This window comes from Lissotriton helveticus, chromosome 9 (genome assembly GCF_964261635.1).
Source record: "Lissotriton helveticus chromosome 9, aLisHel1.1, whole genome shotgun sequence".
Classification (NCBI taxonomy): domain Eukaryota; kingdom Metazoa; phylum Chordata; class Amphibia; order Caudata; family Salamandridae; genus Lissotriton; species Lissotriton helveticus.
This window is the reverse complement of record NC_136070.1, coordinates 283,616,995-283,639,312: the sequence shown is the minus strand read 5'-3', so window position 1 is coordinate 283,639,312 and position 22,318 is coordinate 283,616,995. Positions and strand designations below refer to the sequence as shown.

Sequence of the window (22,318 nt, the reverse complement as noted above, 5' to 3'; positions counted from 1 at the left end):
AGGGTGTATGAAAATATATATTAGGGTGTATGAAAATATGAAAACTCTTCTACCATAATCCGTATGATGGCTCATCAATATAGAGGGACTGAATTCCATGATGGAATGAAAATGCCCATAATGGTACTCAGATGTAATATGTTAATATCTAGCCCATTACTCGCGGTAAACAAAACTACATTTGTAGTTCTCTGTCTTAGTGCGCTGGGATTGGTTAACTATCCGTGACGTCATGTAATTGACGTTTTCCCGGGAAATTGAATCCTTTTTAAACAGGAGTCAAATGACTCTGTTTATCTTTGGCAAACCATGCACTGCAGCAGACGTGGATAGGACCGTGAGGGGAGCAAGGAGGCCGGCACGAATTCTAAAGGTAAGCGCGAGCCCATCCGGTCTACTCGCATTATGCCGACAACTGTAATTCGAACTGCGGCATGTTTTACTTAAAAGCACGAGCCCAGCCGATCTATCTGTATTATGCCGACATCTGTAACTAGAACTGCGGCATTTTTATGGGCGCCCCCTTGGTAGAAATACTCATATTTATTCATATTTATACGTATTTCGGTGACTTCTGCTTTCCCTCTAACTCCCGACCAAACGATGCAGAAACCATTAAAATAGTAATATCTAAACCTCTTTATCCGCTGAATAGAATTCCACGCTATCATTAACTACATTATACATTACATATTCTATACAGGTTGAAAGCTAAAACAACCGTGATTGATTTTACCCAACGCTTTGGATATAATTGAAGGCATCCAGTGGCGCGTTTTTTAATCCTAGAAGGAAGGACTATTCATTACCCTTAGAGGTGAGTTACATATCTTGAAAGTAACCCCTTCTTATCAGATAGGACAATAATAATGGTTAAACAGCGAATAACGAGGCCCATTTTATCTTGTCTTCTTGATTCTAACAGTGGTCCCTTAATTCAAAATCGGTGGCCCCCCTCCGGTAACCTTTACAACATAGATCTTTGAATCCAAACAGGTAATAAAAGAAATTGATGAATTCCTATATTGTAGAGAGCCTTTTTGAAAATAAATAGCGATGGACATAAATTAATCATTGATGTTCACTATATTTTTTTTACTGAAATAGCGACTTGTAAATTAAGAAACAGGAAGCCATTTTTCTCCAAATTGATGCAAGAGAAGTTCCTCATAATTGATTAACAGAGGATACCAAAGAATTCATACACAGGTACGCTTCATACCTATTCCCACTCAGAAGCTACTCGATTCTTGTTGCCTAGTCAACAGTACTACAGAGCCCTTAGCTATAGTCCTTTGTACCAAAATGCTTCCAGAAATACACCCATTAGAACCTAATCATGTAATTAACATCTCTACTAAGTACCATGTTGTTTAGCTTGTTGTTTTTCGGAGGTTAAAATGTTCTTAAAAAATGCTCGTCCTAAAAAAAGACAAAGAGAGCCCTAACTGCTCTACATGCACAAAAAAGGATGTCTTCTAATTGTAATGTTTTTTTATAGAACTTGTTTGTCCTGAGGAAGGTGTTATGACAGTTTCACCGAAACGCAGCGTCGACAACGAAAACAAACTGTGACTCCTGATACTCATTGTTTTTAATTTAATTGTGATATTGTATTTACTTTTATCTGTGCATAATAATGTTTTTAACCTTGTGAACATTGTAATAAACTGTACAACTTTTAATATAAAACAACAAACATCTAAGGTTCTTTTTTTCGCATTTCTGCTTTACAATTTATACAAATATGGTGTATTATAGTGTTATCTAGAAGATATTTCAATATTGGGGTACAGCTTTTTGGTACACATGATCTATACTAGGGTTCCTAAGTTAGTACATAGCCCAGGGACTTTCCTTGTGTTTTCCTAGCCCATTACTCAAACATAGCAAGGACACATTCATATGATCAATCACCATTAATCATAGGGTCGACCAGGGTATATCATCATTCAAACCCACTCGATTCGTACCCAGTTTAAACACCCATTTTTGTTCTTTCAGCAGAAGGTATTTGGATATATCAGTGACATGTGACGGAATATAGGGTTTCTCAATCACAGTCCACTGAAATGCAGTTGAAGGATGTCGTGCTTCTAAAAAGTGATTTGTGAGTTTGGTTGCTTGCCTCCTACATCTGATCGTGCTCTTATGCTCAGAGATCCTCACTCTGATTTTCCGGGTGGTCATCCCTAGGTACTTCAGTCCACAGGGACAAGTGATCAGATAAACGAGATTCTCATTATTGCAGTTTGTGAACTTGGACTGAACCCACGGTCTAGCAGTGCCAATGTCGATTTCGGTTGACTTTCTTGTTTGTGGACAGGATTGGCACATCCCGCAGGGATGATGACCTATCACAGGAGGAAGGTCCCACAGTGAACCTAGAGCCCTAGGTATATCTTCACGTGGTCGTGTATGTACCAAACGGTCTCTCATATTGGGCCCTCTCTTGAACAAAAATAGAGGGCTCTGGATGGAAACACTGTCTGAATTAAGAATAGACCAATGCCTTTTCACCAATTTCTGTATGTTATTTGACAGAGTCCCAAAGGTGGTCACAAGATGGAGAGTTGCCTCGGTTTGGCAGGCTGTGGCGAGTTGTACAAGTGGATGATGGATTTGACAATAATAACCTGTTGGTATATGTTTTTGTCTCTCCATCATAGAGCGGTGCTTCCCCTTTTCCTGAGCCGTGGCCAGGTGGGGTGAGGTCCATACCTCTTACTAGCATGGTAAGATGGGCTATTTCCCTTTTTTTCATTGTGAGTCATAGGTATAGGCCCGATGATAACATAAGAGCACTTAATATCTAGTGATATATGTAGACATTCAGGATACCAGTTATTATTCATAATTATGATCATAATGTAACGCGCTGGTTTATCTCATGATACACCCTGGTACAAGCTTTATACTTCTTTGTTTCCTTCTTTCAGCAGAACTTGTAAAGAGGGAGATGAACACCTAGTGAAATCAGGTGATTTCTGTATCTAACTTTGATTTGAGCACTTATCTGTTTTCTCACATCACAAATTGCAGTAGCCATAAGTTGTTTGGTCCTGAAGAAAGTAATGACGAATCTGTCGCTATATTGCTGAAACATGTCGACCACCTTGAACATTCAGACAGTCTATATTTGGTGACTGTCATTGACTACTTTTTAACATCAGGAGGTCGGGCAACACCAGAATAAAGTTATAAGTAACCCCTCCATCCTGTTTTAACATTACTTTTCATAGTATTACTTTCTTAGTTTTTCAACACCCTTTTGAGCACTGCAACATCAGTCCCCCCTTGTTTTCATATTAAAATCCTCAGAACATGAGTGGCAAGACCATAGTTGGACCTTACTGACCGGCGGAGGAGCTCCTTTTCAACATCTGGACCCCCGACCGTGACAGTTGTATGGCCGTCTCTGGCATGGTCTTGATGGAATCCCAAATGATGAAGGGCGGTTCCGTGTGGTGACTGATGGGCATCCTTCCATGACCATTGTAGGGGTGACCCTTGATAGATACATTGAGTTTGAGGTTGTCCTAGGTTTCCCTTCTGGGTTATACTGAGCGTAGTTCGTGTTTCAGACCCTCCAATATATATGTTGTTGTAAGTCTATAGGGAGCATATTGGAGCTTGGTCTTTAAAATTCCCCTGGGTCCTTTTCACTTGTTTGTTGTTTATTGGTTGTTCTTCACCTAATGCAGCAGCAAGAATACATGTTTAGGCATCATTTAAAATGACAGTACTTATCATAACTGATAAAAAGTTATAATGCATTGCAATTAAAGCCCCATAAAGGCATCACAGTTATCATCACAGGATTAGGGGCGGGAGCCAGCGCTACTATTCTTGTCTGCCCGCTCCTGCAGACAGACCCGGAGGCTGCTCCTCATTGGCGGGTCCTCGGGGGAGTGCGACGGCACTCCCCCGCCTTCCTCCTACCACGGGGGAGTGTGGCGGCACTCCCCCTCCTCTTCGCTTCACTAGGGCCCGAGGACGAGGGTCCCAGGCCCTCTAGGTGGGCGACGGTGACCCTGAGCTTGACTTGCTGTCAGACGGCGTTCCCCGCCTTTAGCTTCTCCGGGGGCCAGTGTAGGTTCCTGGCACCCCCTGGTACCTTCACGGGGAGCATGACGGAGCTCTCCGACATTGTCTTCATCAGGGGCCAGGGTAGGTTCCTGGCCCCCCCTTTGGGGCTCATTCACGGAGAGCGCTCCCCTTCTTCCCTTTCTTCTGGGGGCAAGTCCCGGGATCTTTCTCACCCCGGGGCACATCCAACGCCGGCAGCGGAGCCCCACGCACTTTGTCTCAGGCCCTACCTTCTGGGGGGCATTTCTCTGCCCCCAGGGGGCCGATTTTCGCCATTTTGGCCTCTTCCTGCTCCTGGTGGCCAACCCCAGCCTCTGGGAGCACTTTCCGCCACCCTCCTGGTCTCCAAGAGGGGGAACTCAGCAGGGGGCTGTCTTCACTGGCTCCCTGTGCCAGCCTTTCACCTGGCTCTCCTCCTGAGCCTCTCTTTACTTTGCGCAGAGGCCCAGGCTTCTTCCCACTGGTCCTGTACTCCCCCATAGGTGCAATCCAGGGTCCTGGGACAGTCAGGGGGTTCCTCCTTCAACTGCCCATGGGGCCAGGCTCCAGCACCACTCTTCCTCAGCAGAACACACCCAGAGAGAGCTCCTCCTCCTGTGAAAGACTTTTTAAAGGCATTTGGAGGGATTGGCAGGAAGGCTCTTCTTCCTTATCCTGCAGCGACACATCACCTCTCTGCCCCTGCTCCCTCCTTCCTGCACAGGCCTCTGGGATAGTTCAAAATGGCGTCCTCCAGGCCACATGGTCTCTGAAAAGCCCCCCTCCCCCTTGCTGCCTTCATGGCCCAGAGCAGCTTGGTGCCTGGCACCAGGTGACAGCTGCTGATGGATAACCTGCAGTTCCACCCCCATCTCTTCCTCTTGGAGAGGAGACCTTCACTCTTGGAATGCTGGCCGTGAAGGGCTAGGCCTCTGATGCTACAGCTCGGGGAGGAAGGTAATTAATCCAGCCTGGCATGGTTACACCCAGCCAGGCTCTGGTTATGAGCTGAGTCAGAGAAATATGACATTTCTGGATGACCCATAAGCAGTACAGATATGGCTTTGGACTCAGCAGAATACTTCTTTATACACAACTTACAGTGTGCTTTGGTGCGTGTCTGGATTGGTAGGCCCTAGGGAAGTGAAACTACCCAATGTGGTCCCCATCTTCATAGAAGAGTACTGGAGTGTTCTGATAGTGAAAACAATAAAGCACACTGACTTTCCCTCACATATGTCTTCCCATACTATAAAGCCTATTCCATGTCACCACCCAATTCTGCATCATTCCTGCCACACCATTCTATCTGTATCTGCTCCTGGGCTGCGCATGACAGGAACCTCCTCCTCTACACCTCCTTGGCTCTCCTACTATCTAAACGACTAATTGATTGCAGATGGGGCAGAGGCCGTGCCCCCAAATTCACAGATTGGCTGAGCGACCTTATATATTGCCAGGAGCAGTTGTGCACCTACGCTGAACTTTTGCCACCCTCCTCTTGCCCGCGAGATATTTGGGCTCCTCGCCAAGCCTACCTCCTGGAACATACCACCACCACTGACACTGACCCCGATCCCCTCAGGACGGGGATAATACACGGGGCGTATATGGGAACTGAGAAGCAGGGGTCTCCCAACAGACCGGGGTGCACCGAATGAAATGCCTTCATGAGGCTTTGACTACACACAATATACGGATATAATTGGGTAGCAGAAATTATCTAATGTGGACTCTGCGAAATTTGGGCGTGGTAGACGAACAGTGGCGATATTACTGTGATTGTTTGACTTAATTGTTAGATGGTAATTGTTTGAGACCTTTATTTGAAACCAATCACAATGTCTGCCCAACCGACGCGGCCGGCCCGACGAGGTTGTAGGCGGCTTGCTGTGTTCTTTCCCCCGCCTCCGGTGATAAGGAGCATATCACCATGCAGTGCGGCCCGCTGGGATGTAGGCACCATGCTGTGTTAGAACTGAACGGTGTCCATAAAGGTTTTTTTTAAACTTAAAAAAATAGGAACCTCCTCCTCACAGCCCCTACACGTGTGCACCCGCATGTACACACATGTCTGCCTGTAACCAGTCTGGTGCCTCTTCTCCGGCTGCAGCACAGCGGCCTACTCTCACCAGGGGGGGGCACCGGTAAATTCCACATGCAGTCTCTTTCATCATGAGTTCACTGTGGGTGAGTCCCAGCTTATGAGGCTCTCCCACAGTAAAAGCTCAAAAATTAGGTATTCAAAAAACGAAAAACCCTCCTTCTAACACAGTGTATAACTACTCTCCATGTATGGCATAATCATTGTGAGTACCCATGCTGAGTAGGACGCTACACTCCTTTGGTTATAAATAGTCAGTTCTCTGGTAGTTGTTCTTTAAAAAGAAAATCACTTCTCAGCCCTTACTGTCACTCCTGCTCTTTAGCCTGGGTGCATCAGACTTTTAGAGGGAAGCTATCCCACGGCTTATTATCATGTAGTTCTCATACCTATAAAGCGAGGCATTTAGGCATGAGGTTTAAGTGGCATAAAAAAGTGGGAGGGTCTCTGAAAGTGGCATGGCCTACGTAATTAAGGGTGTGGCGTAAATATGTAAACAACATTTCTGTGCTTTTTATAGCGATCACCAGAACAGTATTTTGGTTCCACTCTAAGCTTTCTGATATTGTACCCACATATATACACAGCACCTGACAAACACCTAAAACGAGCCAGGACTATTGACTTTGTCAATAATGTTGTTGTAAATAATTAATATTGATTTTTTAAATTATGAGACTAAAAATGTTGACAACTCTGTAACTCCTTCATTCAAATTTGTACAGAATCTAAACTACAACTGGAATAAGTGAAAACTGTACTGTGCGCTGTGCAGAGAGGCCAAAGATTGGATGACCATCTATTCCGACCACCTTTCTCACCCACTGTCAGGGACTGTTTGAAACTTGCACTGTCTTCAGCCTTAACTCCAGAGCTCTCAATCGTGACCGGTTGCAAACACCCAGAGGCAACTCAATTCATAAAATGCGCTAAACAGCAGTAATAGGCTACATTACAAAATACAGAAGCACATCATCCTGGAAATTTCAAATATTCTTAAAATAAAGGTGAAGATTAAAACATGTGAAACATGAAGAGGGATTAACTCACTGATATGAATTAATAATGACCGTAATGTTTTCATATTCATTATTCAGAAATCACCGAGCCTCTCTGTTTCTAAAGTTCAAGACATGGATTTAGGGCCCGATAGGGACACGCTTCAATGTCAATTTCTAATTACTACCCCGGGTCTGAGCCCGGACAGCCCCGCCACTCTTAAAGCCCTGCATTAAGGTAAATCTCACTTTTGACACAGACAGCTTTTCTTTACTACTGTGACTCCGTTCAATTCAACGTTTACGTGCAGTATGCTTTAGTTCTCTGGAATCTGCAGTTCAAATTATTCTTATTTCCATTATTAAGAGAGTGTGCCGAAGACTACCAACCCCATGAGCACAGCGGGGAGGTTACATCAACCGACCTTTGGGGAGACTGAAGGGGGAGGGAAGGGAAGAGACTGTCGCTGGGGACGCTAGTTTACATGGAGATAAACAGACGCTGGGAAGGGAGTGGCCCTTGTATTTTCGTCCGTTAGGCAGCCATCTTGTGATGTGTATCTCTTAATCTTTATCAAAGACAATATTAAAAGAACGAATGCGTTCCTCCAAATGGTCAATGACAACATGTATGTCTCCGAAGTACTCAATGACATTTAAGATCGTTTATTATACGTGTAGTTTGTAATTTTCTGGTATTATAATGTTATAGATTCAGCATTCTCTGTCTTTAAATAAAAAGCTTGTAATTTGTTTAAGTATTTTATACAGTAAAATACAAAGTAGTGCGGTTCGGTTGTAATGTGTTTTCGAGAATGCACTCTGACATGGCCGCCATGTTCGCACGTTCCATCGTTGTCTGTGGTCCGCCCTCGCTGTCTATGGCGCGCTGTCTCTTTCTGCAGGGCGGCAGGTTCAAGTTGCCATAGCGGCGGTAGTGGCTGTGTGTACAGCGGGGTCGCAGGGCAGTTACGGAAGGCATGGCAGCGGGGATCTGAGCGGGACAGGTGAGTTTGGCCGGGGGACTGGGAGGGAGGTGGGTTCAGCTGGAGTGCATTGCATTAGTGCTGTACATGGGGGGTTTCATGTAGGCCATTGCAGGTAGGCGCATCGCATAATTGCAATACACACTGGTAGATTACAACTACACACGGGAACATGCTTTAGAGTCATTGTGCTGTACTACATACAGAACATGGTCCACTTTGCAGCGAAGCTTGTGGAGATAGAAGAATGCACGGAGTGTGACAAACTTCTTTACATACACAGTATTACGAATTCAGTTTCTGTGACTGGCACTGGCTTTGGCTTGGAACACTGAGTACTTACTGCACTTTTATTATAATACACTTCTGTGACAATTTCGTGGAGCTATACAATGGCACAATGGAATTTAGGGCTTCCACCCACACAGCATTCTGGATCGTATCGTACTTCGCCCAACACAGGCAAACTAACTGCATGGAGTGAGTGCACACTGCATAGTTGAAGTGTTTGAAGCGAGAATGCCATTGCATAGGCACATTACGTGGAGTGAGACAGTACACCGCACAACTGGATGAAATGATGCAGGGCATTGCACAAATAATACTGCATGGAGTGAGGCAGTGGGCAGAAGGGGTATGCTACATGAAGTGCGATGGGTACACTCCGCAGGGGTAGTGTGAATGATTCACTGTTCGTGGGCACTGCATACACCTTATGCAGTGAAAAGAGTGGGACGTGCACCGCATAGATCAATGCTAGTGTATATCTACAGGTGCACTTTACATTGTGATATTGATGCTGTATTGGATGTTGCACTAACGGAGATGTACCCAGCAAAGGAATATTCATGTTGTGACATGGACGATACGCTTTGATAACTGATAAAACAAAGACACCAAATCTAGTAATTTGCACATGTATAGTTCTAGTCATTTGTTTTTGAAATGTTATATGTTGAAAGAACATTGTATTTTTTTTTACAGTAAATGTTTTAATTAAAAAAGGAAGATTGGCATTAGGCCAGTGGCGGCTGGTGCTTTTTAAAAGTGGTGAGGTAGAAAGGTTTGAGTTGAGTACGAAGTGCATTCAACCATTAATCAAACAGTGGGGGTTGGTTAAAAAAAGGTACAAATAGACTCACAAAGACCAACTCCTGCAGACACATCACTTACCCTGCATTAACACAGACATCTCTCTACTTGCCTTCAATCACAGGCACATACAGCTTCGCTAATCCTACACTTACATAAGAATCACCCTCACCCTTCACCCACAAGGGCATACCACTCATCCAGTGCATTAACACAGTTACACAATCCACTCTGCGCTCACACAAGCACACCATTCACCCATACAATCTTACTACTCACCCAGTGGGCTCTTATTACTCACCCTGCACTCTGCTCACCGTGCACTCGTATACGCACCTGCTCACCCTGCACTCATATATGCACCGTACATACGCTGCAATCGCACACAGGCAGATCACTCACCCTGCACTCATACAATCACAACATTCACCATCACTATCCCCCCTGTACAAACACAAACCCAAGGCTGCACCAGAACTAAATGCTCCCTGCAGCCACTCTCAAGCAGAGTCCTGCAGTGTGATGAGTTGGGGGGCTGGGAGGAGGCCCAGCAGAGGAACAATAAGTCTGCAGTCATTTCAGGAGTCTGCACTGATGATGACCCCCTTGGAAGGAGGCAGTTATGCGCCATGTATAGCGGCGCTGCACTAGCGTGCTCCACCAAGAGGGCAGTAATGCGCCATATATAGAGGCGCTGCACTAGCGTGTTCCACCGAGGGGACAGTTCTGCGCCATGTATAGCGGAGCTGCCCTAGCGCGTTCCAGCGAGGGGGCAGTTATGCGCCATGTATATTGGCGCTGCACTAGCGTGTTCCACCAAGGGGGCTGCCATTTGCCACGGAGAGCGGCGCTGCACTAGTGTGTTCCACCGGGGGAACTGCTAGGCGCCACGGAGACCAGCGCTGCACTAGCGTATTCCACCGAGGGGAACTGCCATGCGCCACAGAGAGCAGCGCTGCACTAGCGTGTACCACCCAGGTGGCTGCCATGCGCCACAGAGAGCGGCTCTCCACTAGCGTGCTCCACCGAGGGGGCAGTTATGCGCCATGTATAGCTGTGCTGCACTAGCATGTTCCACTGAGAGGGCAGTTATGTGTCATGTATAGAGGCGTGTGCCAAGGAGGGGGCTGCCATGCGCCATGGAGAGCGGCGCTGTGCTATCATGTTCCACCGAGGGAGCAGTTATGCGCCATGGAGAGCGGCGCAGCACTAGCGTGTTCCAACGAGAGGGCAGTAATGCGCCATGTACAGCGGCGCTACACTAGAGTGTTCCACCGAGGAGGCAGTTATGCCCATGTATATCGGCGCTGCACTAGCGTGTTCCACCGAGGGGGCTGCCATTCGCCATGGAGAGCGGTGCTGCACTAGCGTGTTCCACCAAGGGAGCTGCTAGGCGCCACGGAGAGCAGCGCTGCTCTAGCGTGTTCCACCGAGGGGAACTGCTATGCGCCACAGAGAGCAGCGCTGCACTAGCGTGTTCCACCCAGGGGGCTGCCATGCGCCACAGAGAGCGGCTCTCCACTAGCGTGCTCCACCGAGGGGGCAGTTATGCGCCATGTATAGCGGTGTTGCACTCGCGTGTTCCACCAAGGGGGTAGTTATGCGCCATGTATAGCGGCGATGCACTAGCGTGTTCCACTGAGGGAGCAGTTATGCACCATGTATAGCGGCGCTGCACTAGCGTGTTCCACCGAGGGGGCTGCCATGCGCCACAAAGAGCGGCGCTGCATTAGCGTGTTCCATTGAGGGGACTGCCATGCGCCATGGAGAACAGCGCTGCACTAGCGTGTTCCACAGAGGGGACTGCCATGCGCCACGGAGAGCGGCACTGCACTAGTGTGTTCCACCCTATGGGCTGCCATGCGCCACAGAGAGCTCCTCTACACTAGCGTACTCCATCGAGGGGACAGTTATGCGCCATGTATAGCGGTGCTGCACTCACGTGTTCTACCTAGGGGGCAGTTATGCATCATGTATAGCGGCGCTGCACTAGCGTTTTCCACCGAGAGGGCAGTTATGCACCATGTATAGAGGCCCTGCACTAGCGTGTTCCACCGAGCGGGCAGTTATGCGCCATGTATAGCGGCGCTGCACTAGCGCCTTCCAACGAGGGGGCAGTTATGCGCCATGTATAGTGGCGCTGCACTAGCGTGTTTCACTGAGGTGGCTTCCATGCGCCACGGAGAGCGGCGCTGCAATAGCATGTTCCACCGAGGGGACTGCCATGCATCACGGAGAGCGGCGCTGCACTAGCATGTTCCACCCAGGGGGCTGCCATGCGCCACAGAGAGCGGCTCTCCACTAGCGTGCTCCACCGAGGGGGCAGTTATGCGCCATGTATAGCGGCGCTGCACTAGCATGTTCCACCGAGAGGGCAGTTATGCACCATGTATAGAGGGGCTACACTCGCGTGTGCCATGGAGGGGGCTGTCATGCGCCATGGAGAGTGGCGCTGTGCTAGCATGTTCCACTGGGGGAGCAGTTATGTGCCATGGAGAGCGGCGCAGCACTAGCGTGTTTCACCGAGGGAGCAGTTATCCGCCATGGAGAGCGGTGCTGCACTAGCATGTTCCACCGAGGGAGCAGTTATGCGCCATGTATAGCAGTGCTGCACTCGCGTGTTCCACTGAGGGGGCAGTTATGCGCCATGTATAGTGGTGCTGCACTAGCGTGTTCCACTGAGAGGGCAGTTATGCATCATGTATAGAGGCGCTACACTCGTGTGTGCCAAGGAGGGGGCTGCCATGCGCCATGGAGAGCGGTGCTGTGCTAGCATGTTCCACCGAGGGAGCAGTTATGCGCCATGGAGAGCGGCGCAGCACTAGTGTGTTCCACCGAGGGAGCAGTTATGCGCCATGGAGAGCGACGCTGCACTAGCGTGTTCAACCGAGGGAGCAGTTATGCGCCATGGATAGAGGCGCTGCCCTAGCGTGTTCCACGGAGGGGGCTGCCATGCGCCATGGAGAGCGGCGCTGCACTAGCATGCTCCACCGAGGGGGCAGTTATGCGCCATGTATTGTAGTGCTGCACTAGCGTGTTCCACCAAGGGGGCTGCCATGTGCCATGGAGAGCGGCCCTGCGCTATTGAAAGATTGCAAACTTGGATAACAGCACTGCCCTGCAGTACAGCACTGAAGAGGGTGCTATGTACCCCTGATGGAAATATAAACCTCAGGCTGGCAGTGCTCCTGTACCGGCAAGAAACTGCTTCACTGAAGTAGATGGCCCTCTGGGCGCTCAACTGCACTGCTCTGCAACACTTGCGGGAGCAAATATGCGCACTGAACAGCAGCACTACACTTGTGGGTGGGTGATGAACCCCACGGGTGGAAGCACTGCACTGCGGTACTCCACCGAAGAAGTTATCAGTGATGAATCTCTTATGTCAGTGCTGAACAGCTGACATGGAAGTGAAACCTCTGGATGACCGCGCTGCACTGCGGTACACAGCTAACATCACCGACAACAGCACTGAACTACTGACGCTGATCTGAAACCGTGGTTTGTAGCACTGCTGCCCATCAGGGTAATAGGTGCTCCTGTACATCAGTGCTGCTTCACTGATAGGCATCTGGACACTGCACCTGTTTGGGGGTCGGTACACACCCCAGGGACCAGCACCATACTACATGCCGAAGGACCGCCCTGTTGTCAGATGTTTCCCCTTTCTCATGCATGCAGCGCACTCCATCGATTCTGCGGCGCCGGACAGGAGGACCTCAGGCTTGGGTTTGTTTACTGGGAGTTACCAAGCATAGCTCTGCCAGCGAGAGGAGACAGGGTCACTCCAGTCTTACTAATCGTGACGTGCTACGAAGTGTCAATTGGTCTATTCTGGTGCTAAGTGCTGGGATACCTGCTTTGTGCACTTATGGTGCATGCACACCTCACTGTTATGAAGGAGCAGGAATGTCCTTAAAGTTAATGGACATGCAATCCCCACAAAGGCCAGAGATGGAGCACTGCTGATGAATTTAATCATGTGTCTCCTATAACTGCTGGTAAGCAGAGAAGAAAGTGTGGTTCATATGGAGGAAGCTTGGCTCCTATAGATGGAGGGGATGTATGACGTTACAACGCATACTTTTACAACGCCTACCTTTACAACGCATTTTTTACAACACATTCCATTACAACGCATGCATTTACAACAAATTTTTAAGAACTACCTTTACAATGCATTCCATTACATCGCATACTACCTTTACAACGCATACCATTACAACGCATAACATTACTTTGCATTTAAGGTAAGTATTGGATAGTGTAGGGGTAATAATTACTATTCTAACTCCAGGGGGTGCAACAGTAGGGTAAGTGTTGGATAGTGTAGGGGTAAAATGACTATTCTAACTCCAGGGGGTGCAACAGTAGGGTAAGTGTTGGATAGTGTAGGGGTTAAAATTACTATTCTAACTCCAGGGGGTGCAACAGTAGGGTAAGTGTTGGATAGTGTAGGGGTACTATGTGTTGTAATGCTATGCGTTGTAATGGTATGCGTTGTAATGACTGCGTTGTAATGACATGCGTTGTAGTGGTGTGCGTTGTAGTGTCATGCGTTGTAATGACTGCGTTGTAAATGCATGCGTTGTAATGGATGTTGCGTTGTAAAAGTTTCGTTGTAATGGTAGTGCGTTGTAAAAGTTGCGTTGTAAAGGTTGTACACCGATGGAGGTGATCCCCATGTAGAAGCTCAGGTGTGAAGATGCCACTGTCACATTTTCTCTGGGCTCCCTCAATCCTTTGCACCCTGCACTGACAGTGCACCCCTGGCTGGTTGATACCATTCAAGTGGCCCCATTATCAATTCGGATCCTGACCAACTGAACCCATTAGCAAATCCCATGGAAAAAAGAAGCCCATGTTTAAATAATGACAGTTTTGAATCTGTAAAGAGACCCTGTGTACATGTTTTGCAAGGTATGGGACACTGCCTGCATTTTTGTTTGCAGCAAGCAATGTTTGTGGTAATAGAAGAACAAGCATTGGCATAGACAATAGGTCTCGCCTTTGGGACTTTATAAGTGTTTAGTTTCAAGCACAATATCGTTGGCGCAGTATTATCAACTGTTGCATGCCTAAACACTTATAAGGTCCCAAAGGCGAGACCTATTGGCTATGCCAATGCTTGTTTGACTAGGAGCCTGTGCCTGCAGTTTGCCTGGCTGTAAACACAGCTCATAGTGGTGCGGTTGAAATGTGCATGTCCGGCTGGCCGTCGCAAGACGGTCGGCCAATTTGACATGTGCACTTTGTTTAGGTACCCACCCCTGAGTCTAGAGCAACGCAGTGCACTTGCACTTCAAATGGTCATGTGATCATTGACCATTTTATTAAAAGTACGTTTTCTTCAGCTGCTGCTCTCGCAGCAGGCGGGTGACGCTCCTCTACCCTAGAGGAGGCACAGCCGCTGCATTTGGTGTAGATTTTGATCTTAATGTTATACTGCCACTCTTAATTTTCTCTTCTTGCGCCGTGCCAGCACAGGGTTGCATCATAGACAGGGTTGGTTTTACCGTATGTTTACGCAGGGCTCCAGAAGCTGAGGCCACCCTTCACTGCGTCCCAAGAGGATGCGATGTTATTAGGCAGAGCTTTAAGTGGGCCGGGTCCTGCCGATGCTCAGCACCAGCATTTCTAAAAGGCAGGTGCCAAGATTGGTCCCTATCTAGCTGTCCATTTTTGACCTTACTCTCAAGGTGAAAAAATTGAATCGTACTATGCAGCAGTACTACCCTCCACTGCCTTTGAGTGAGGTAACTTCAAAGAGACTCATTATAGTTCTTTCACAGCCTTATCATTTCAAAACGAAAGCATTGTCAATATGCTATACACCACAGCCATAGTTGTTGCTTATTTATCTTCCACAACTAACAACCGTTAACAAAGCCAATAGTCCTGGCTTGTTGTTGGTATAAGGTTACTTGTATTATATATCAGGATACAATGACAGAAGCGGCACAGTACCAGTTGGGCAGCACACTATGCTAAGCACAGATTTTTTTGCTCATTTGTTTTAAGCCACACCCCTAATTACATTGGCTACGCCCTCTTGAGAGACCCCCCTCCCGCACAGTTTTTTTATTCCACTTAAAGCCCTGCCCTTAAGGAAACACTATAATGAGGCGTTAGCCTCCAGGAAAAAGGAGTTAAGGGAAAAGGCCTGGCTAAATTTGGTCCAGGCAACTGAACCGAATGACAACTCTGTTTTGGAACACTGTAAGAGCCCCGTTTCTGAAAAGTGAGTCTATCCCAGAATTAACATCACATGTCACCTTACAAGCTTGGGTAAATCACTTTGAAATGATCTTTGTTCTTCTGGTTGATAATGTGTTAAAACACAGCCTTTTGTTTCCTGCAGAATCAGAAATAAGCCCTATTTCTAAGAGTTGCATGCCTTTGGATTTCAGGCTGATGAGGTCCTTGATGCTTTGAAAGGCTGTGCCAAAGGTAAAGCTCCAGGACCCAATGGGGTCCCGATTGAGGCTTTTATTGGTACGGGTGAGCTATGGGGCCCAATTTTTACTGGAGTTTTCAATGCAGCAGCATTGGTTTCATTACTCTCTACATGGGTTAACTCCATTATTCTCCCCATTTTCAAGAAGGGGGAATAGGTCCAACCCAAAGTGCTACTACACCGTTTCCCTCCTGGATTCATCTACGAAACTCCTGGGCATGGTCGTTTTGCAGAGATTGGCGTACTGGGCAACTGATAATTCCATTCTGTTGGATGTCCAGTATGAAATCGGGAAGGGACTTGGAGCAATATGTACATCTCGATCTTCTGGTTGTGAAATACACAAAGGCAAAGCCTGGATCCTTTTATTTGATTTGTGTTTTGGAGATCTTAACAATGCTTTTGATCTTGTGGACCACTCAATTCTGTGACATACCCTGCTTTCATATGGGGCTCTCGAAAACATTGTCTGCCTTCTTTCTTCACGGTATAAAAATCTTCCGGCCAATGTATGATAAGGTCCCAACGAAGAATGCTCCCCATCTTTTAGAATTTGGCGGGGCGTGAGGCAGGGGTGTGCGCTTGCCCCATTTTTTATTTTCACTTTTAAAAAATTGTGTAGATAATAATCTTCGGTCCTTGCAGGCCAATGCACCAAGGGTTGCTGGTTGCCTGGTTCCTGTCCTTTTGTATGCAGATGACACAGTCCTACTATCGAGGACCGTGGTCAGGCTGCAGGGTTTAATGAACTCCTTTGCCGGATTCATGAAATCCAAGAAACTGAAGAATAACTAATTCAAGCCATCTATAATGTCTTGTGGGAAAACTCCACAGAAGGTTAGGTCCTCTTTCTTGATGGTCCCACCCATAGCAAAGGTGAATTAATTTTGTTATCTAGGCATTCTTTTCTCTGGTAATGGTTCTTAGGCTTGACACATAAACAATACCCGGCTCAAGATGAATAGAGTGTGTGAGGGTGTGTTAAGGTTCTCATGTAAGCTTAGTTGTCACCCTATAAGGGATATGATTACCATATATATGGCAAGAGCACTAGCAGCGGCTACCTCTGGTGGAGGTGTGTGGGGTCATACATGTAGTAGCCCTTTACAGGCCGAGGAATACACCTTTTTAAACTTCTTTTGTGCACTCCTTCTTTTTCCTCTTCCTTCACCCACAAGGAGATGGGGTTAACTCACTTGGAAGACATGTTACTACTTAAACCTATCCTACTGTGGCGTTCAATATGGGACAATTCCAAAACAAAATTTATGAAGGCAATCATGGGGGATTGTTTAATGGTTGATCATGCCTTTCGAATCCCATTGTTGTTTTACATTAACACCTTGACCGGTGCGCGAATTACGCCGCGGTGCTGGAGAATTAATGAGTTGGCAGGGTTTGGACGGCCCCTGGCTGGGGGCCGTCCGAAGCATGGAATGGGTTAATGACGCACTTAAATTGTTTTTTTTATTTTCCAGGCTTCAGGAGCCATTTAGAGTTGTTATTAAGGGTGGGCGTAGTGGGGCTACGCGAAGTTTCGTGAAGTGGGCAGGAAGCTACGCCCACCCACACACTTCGCGTAGCCCCATTACGCGCCGCCCGCCTCCCACCCGCCTCCCTCCTGCCCTCTTCTACATGCCTAATTTTGATTTAAAATATTGTAAGAGTAAATTAAAATCACTTACCTGATATGCGGCGTCCCGGGGCTCCCTCTTCTATCAGGTAAGTGATTTTAATTTACTCTTACACTATTTTAAATCAAAATTAGGCATGTAGAAGAGGGCGGGAGGGAGACAGGTGGCGGGCAACTTCGCTCCGTCCACGGGGTGTGCGTAGTGTTGCCTACTACGCCTACTTTGCGAATCGGGAAGTAGGCAACACTACGTGCACTCCGTGGACGAAGCGAAGCACTGTGCCCAGGGTTAGTTGTTATGCTCCAGAAGTCTGAGTTGAAGGCAGTTTTATCTGATGTGTGGGCAGAAAGTAGAGCCCTTGATAACGTTAGGAAATCCACGGTTGTCACATATCTGTCATACGCTCTGCCCGAGGGTTCCCAAACGTATCTGTCCTTGGTGACAAATATGCAACATTTTTTTTTTTTTGTTTTTTTTTTTTACTGGATTGTGGCTAGGTATTATACATCGATTCAGAAAAGGGGGTGGTGATGAACAGAGTGTCTGAATTAAGCAGACCACTCTTACCCAGTCCAAAGATCAGGGCTTGATCCATCACCGTTATTTAGCTCACTGCCCCATCCCAGCTCAGAACCTGGCTATATGCAAATTAGTCTGTCCCTGGCCCAGTGCATCATGGGAACAGGGCAGACCAAACTACCAAGCCAATTCTTCACCAGAAAGGAGACAAGCTTCCGGGGACCAGTTTCTGGCATTTCAGCCGTCGTCGGCCCGGCTTGCTTGAATCCTGATGGAGCAGTGAGCAAGGGACTCATGTCTGAGTATACCCTGCCACACCTATAGTGGCCAAAAACGATTCAGAAAAGGGGGTGGTGATGAACAGAGTGTCTGAATTAAGCAGACCACTCTTACCCAGTCCAAAGATCAGGGCTTGATCCATCACCGTTATTTAGCTCACTGCCCCATCCCAGCTCAGAACCTGGCTATATGCAAATTAGTCTGTCCCTGGCCCAGTGCATCATGGGAACAGGGCAGACCAAACTACCAAGCCAATTCTTCACCAGAAAGGAGACAAGCTTCCGGGGACCGGTTTCTGGCATTTCAGCCGTCGTCGGCCCGGCTTGCTTGAATCCTGATGGAGCAGTGAGCAAGGGACTCATGTCTGAGTATACCCTGCCACACCTATAGTGGCCAAAAACGATTCAGAAAAGGGGGTGGTGATGAACAGAGTGTCTGAATTAAGCAGACCACTCTTACCCAGTCCAAAGATCAGGGCTTGATCCATCACCGTTATTTAGCTCACTGCCCCATCCCAGCTCAGAACCTGGCTATATGCAAATTAGTCTGTCCCTGGCCCAGTGCATCATGGGAACAGGGCAGACCAAACTACCAAGCCAATTCTTCACCAGAAAGGAGACAATCTTCCGGGGACCGGTTTCTGGCATTTCAGCCGTCGTCGGCCCGGCTTGCTTGAATCCTGATGGAGCAGTGAGCAAGGGACTCATGTCTGAGTATACCCTGCCACACCTATAGTGGCCAAAAACGATTCAGAAAAGGGGGTGGTGATGAACAGAGTGTCTGAATTAAGCAGACCACTCTTACCCAGTCCAAAGATCAGGGCTTGATCCATCACCGTTATTTAGCTCACCGCCCCATCCCAGCCCAGAACCTTGCCCTGTTCCCATCATGCACTGGGACAGGAACAGACTAATTTGCATATAGCCAAGTTCTGAGCTGGGATGGTGCAGTGAGCTAAAAAACGGTGATGGATCAAGCCCTGATCTTTGGACTGGGTAAGAGTGGTCTGCTTAATTCAGGCACTCTGTTCATCACCACCCCCTTTTCTGAATCATTTTGTCCACCATAAGCGTGGAAGGGTATACTCAGATGTGAGTCCCTTGCTCATTGCACCATCAGGATTCAAGCAAGCCGGGCCGACGACGCCTGAAATGGCAGAAACCGGTCCCCGGAAGCTTGTTTCCTTCCCAGTACAAGAATTGGCTTGGTAGTTTGGTTTGCCCTGTTCCCATCATGCACTGGGACAGGAACAGACTAATTTGCATATAGCCAAGTTCTGAGCTGGGATGGTGCAATGAGCTAAAAAACGGTGATGGATCAAGCCCTGATCTTTGGACTGGGTAAGCGTGGTCTGCTTAATTCAGGCACTCTGTTCATCACCACCCCCTTTTCTGAATCATTTTGTCCACCATAAGCGTGGAAGGGTATACTCAGATGTGAGTCCCTTGCTCATTGCACCATCAGGATTCAAGCAAGCCGGGCCGACGACGCCTGAAATGGCAGAAACCGGTCCCCGGAAGCTTGTTTCCTTCCCAGTACAAGAATTGGCTTGGTAGTTTGGTTTGCCCTGTTCCCATCATGCACTGGGACAGGAACAGACTAATTTGCATATAGCCAAGTTCTGAGCTGGGATGGTGCAGTGAGCTAAAAACGGTGATGGATCAAGCCCTGATCTTTGGACTGGGTAAGAGTGGTCTGCTTAATTCAGGCACTCTGTTCATCACCACCCCCTTTTCTGAATCATTAGGTATTATACATCATCTTGTCATTTTTCCCATCATTAATCAATGGCAAAGAATGTCAACCGTGCCCAAGCGACGGAATTCTAAAACAGAGCACCCACCCAGCACTTTATGATTTTTTGCCAATTTTATTTGAAAATAAGGAAGCACAAAATCAATTTTTTTGCACACAGTATCAGGGATCGTAATGCTGCAATGCGTTTTCTGTGCACTTTGGAGTCCCCTGCAGTATGTTTTTAGTGTCGCCTCCTATATTTGGAAAGCAATACGTGCCAGGAAATGTATTTCTGATTAATTTTAGCCCTGTTTTGTCTGTGTGATATTGAATCTTGGTTGTACATTTTAATGTTTTATACTGTTTTATGATGTACTGTATTTTAATAACTATTCTTTTATGGCATATGCTGATAGTGTCGAAATAAAGATTTTGAACCGAACCGTGTTATAGATGTATCCTTTGGCATGGAGTTAAGGGTTGGAATTAAGTTTGGCATGAGAACGAAGCTGGCATATGGTTCAAAATGTTCAGAGGATGTTCAGCAAATTTCGCTGTACAGACACGGTGTTTAATACCAAATAGATGTTTGCTGCATAGAATATATTGTATGGCGTAGTCATGGATACATTATATGGGGCCTGCATGTAGTAGATGTTGCCTTAATTCCCCTACTTCAGTGGAGATCCCTTCAACCTCCTTCGCCCTATAGATGGTGGCCGTTACAGGTTTTATTGCAAGGAGGAGGAGCAGTGGGGACAGCGGGCATCCCTGGTGGGTACCGCGGTCAATCTGAAAGGTATCAAAGAGGAAACCTCCGCAGGATACTTCGGCTGTTGGGAAATCGTATAAAAGGCAGACCTTGCTTATGGAGTCGTCGCCCATATGGGACAAGACCTGGAAGAGGTACGGCCATTCCACCTAATCTAGTGCTTTTTCTGAGTCTAGGGTCTGTGCCAGCATCTCCGACAGATCATCTCTCACATGCCATTGGAGCTGAGCAAGGGTCCTAAGATGATTAGAGGAGCTGCGACCTGTGACAAATCCCACCTGGACTCAAGAATGAGTTGAAGTATTACCCTCCCCAAGTGGATCATTAAGATTTTGCACATGATCTTAAGGTCAACACTGAGGAGGGAGATCGGGTGATACCTGCCACAATCTAGGAGATCTTTGTTTTTCCTGGGGAGTAGGGTGATAACCGTTTTTTTGGATATAGCTCCTAATGAGTTCTTCTTTGCCCGTTCATGAAAGGCCCAAGTCAGCTGATGTGTAACCAGGCCCTTTCCTGCTTAATAAAACTTACCAGGAAACCCATCCTCGGCTGCGGATTTGCATGTTGGAAGTGAGCGTCGAAAATACCTCCTCCATCTCTTCCTCCATGAACTCTGCAGCTAGTATATCGCATCCCTCCTCATTAAGAGTGGATAAAGACAGTGTCCCAGGAACCCCTCAGTCTGCACAGGGGTAGCCCCACATTCTGAAGAGTACAAAGAGGAGTTGAAAGCTTCACAACTGTCGGCTATGTCTCTAGGTTGGACCAGGAGGAACCCAAAGTGTCACGGATTGCAGAAAGAGCTAATTGAGATTCCCACTGTCATCGTTGGACAGCCAGGAGCCTACCAGCTGCCTCCTCGTGTTTATAATTGTGGCAACAGAGCTTGACAAATCTTTTTCAGCAGCTTCTGAGGAAAAAGGAGTTCAGGCGTAGCTTTGCCAAGTCAAACTGTTCTCTCCGTGTTGCCCTAGGGATAGCTGTGTATTGTGCCATTTGGGAGCTCGTCTCAGATTCTAGGGCCCGAAGTTCTGCCTGAGCCTTGCGCTTCGTCAGCACTAAGTCCTGAATCCTTCTTCCTCTCAGGTGTCGCGCTTCCTGCTGCCCAGAGTTCTTCTCTCTGGGAGCTCACTGATCCTACAGGTCAGTAAAGTATGATTGGATATTGTTGCAAAGCTGCTCCTTGCCCTCGGGCACTTGTAAGAAAATGCCCTACCCAGGTCCAGGCCTATTCTAACCAGGCAGGTGTCAGCAATGCATCCTTCCAAAATATCACAGGAGCAGTCTGCTTGCACAAGATAATAGTCAATTCGGGACTGGGTCCAGTGGGGGCCGGAGAATAAGTTGTAATCCCTATTGGATGGGTGGAGCACACGCCATACCTCCTCCAATGTATTGTTCTCCTGTAGGTCCCTGAGCAGGGCCCTGTCAGCCCAGTGGTGAGAGTCTACCTGACCGGTTCGGTCTAAGATTGAGTTTGGAAGTAGGTTCCAGCTGTCTCCCAAAAGGACAAGAGACTTCCCAAATGATGTAAGCAGTCTGGACAGTTGGGCAAGGAAGCGGTATTTATCTGTGGTGGGGGCATACACGGACCTCACAACCATAGATTTCCCCAAAAACTGGTATATTTGCGAAAAACATTCGACCCTCTGCCTCTACTCACGTCTTG

The 22,318-nt window shown here is 47.5% G+C and overlaps 1 protein-coding gene across 1 annotated transcript in view; it reads left to right on the top strand.

Annotated features, from left to right (window-relative positions):
* Window positions 1-8,077: 8,077 nt before the first annotated feature.
* The window catches only part of CEP128 (centrosomal protein 128), a 704,507-nt gene continuing 690,266 nt past the window's right edge, over window positions 8,078-22,318 (top strand). Inside the window, exon 1 of the mRNA XM_078659994.1 lies at window positions 8,078-8,177. The gene's annotated coding sequence lies outside the window, so the exon portion shown is untranslated. The remainder of the gene's footprint in view (window positions 8,178-22,318) is intronic.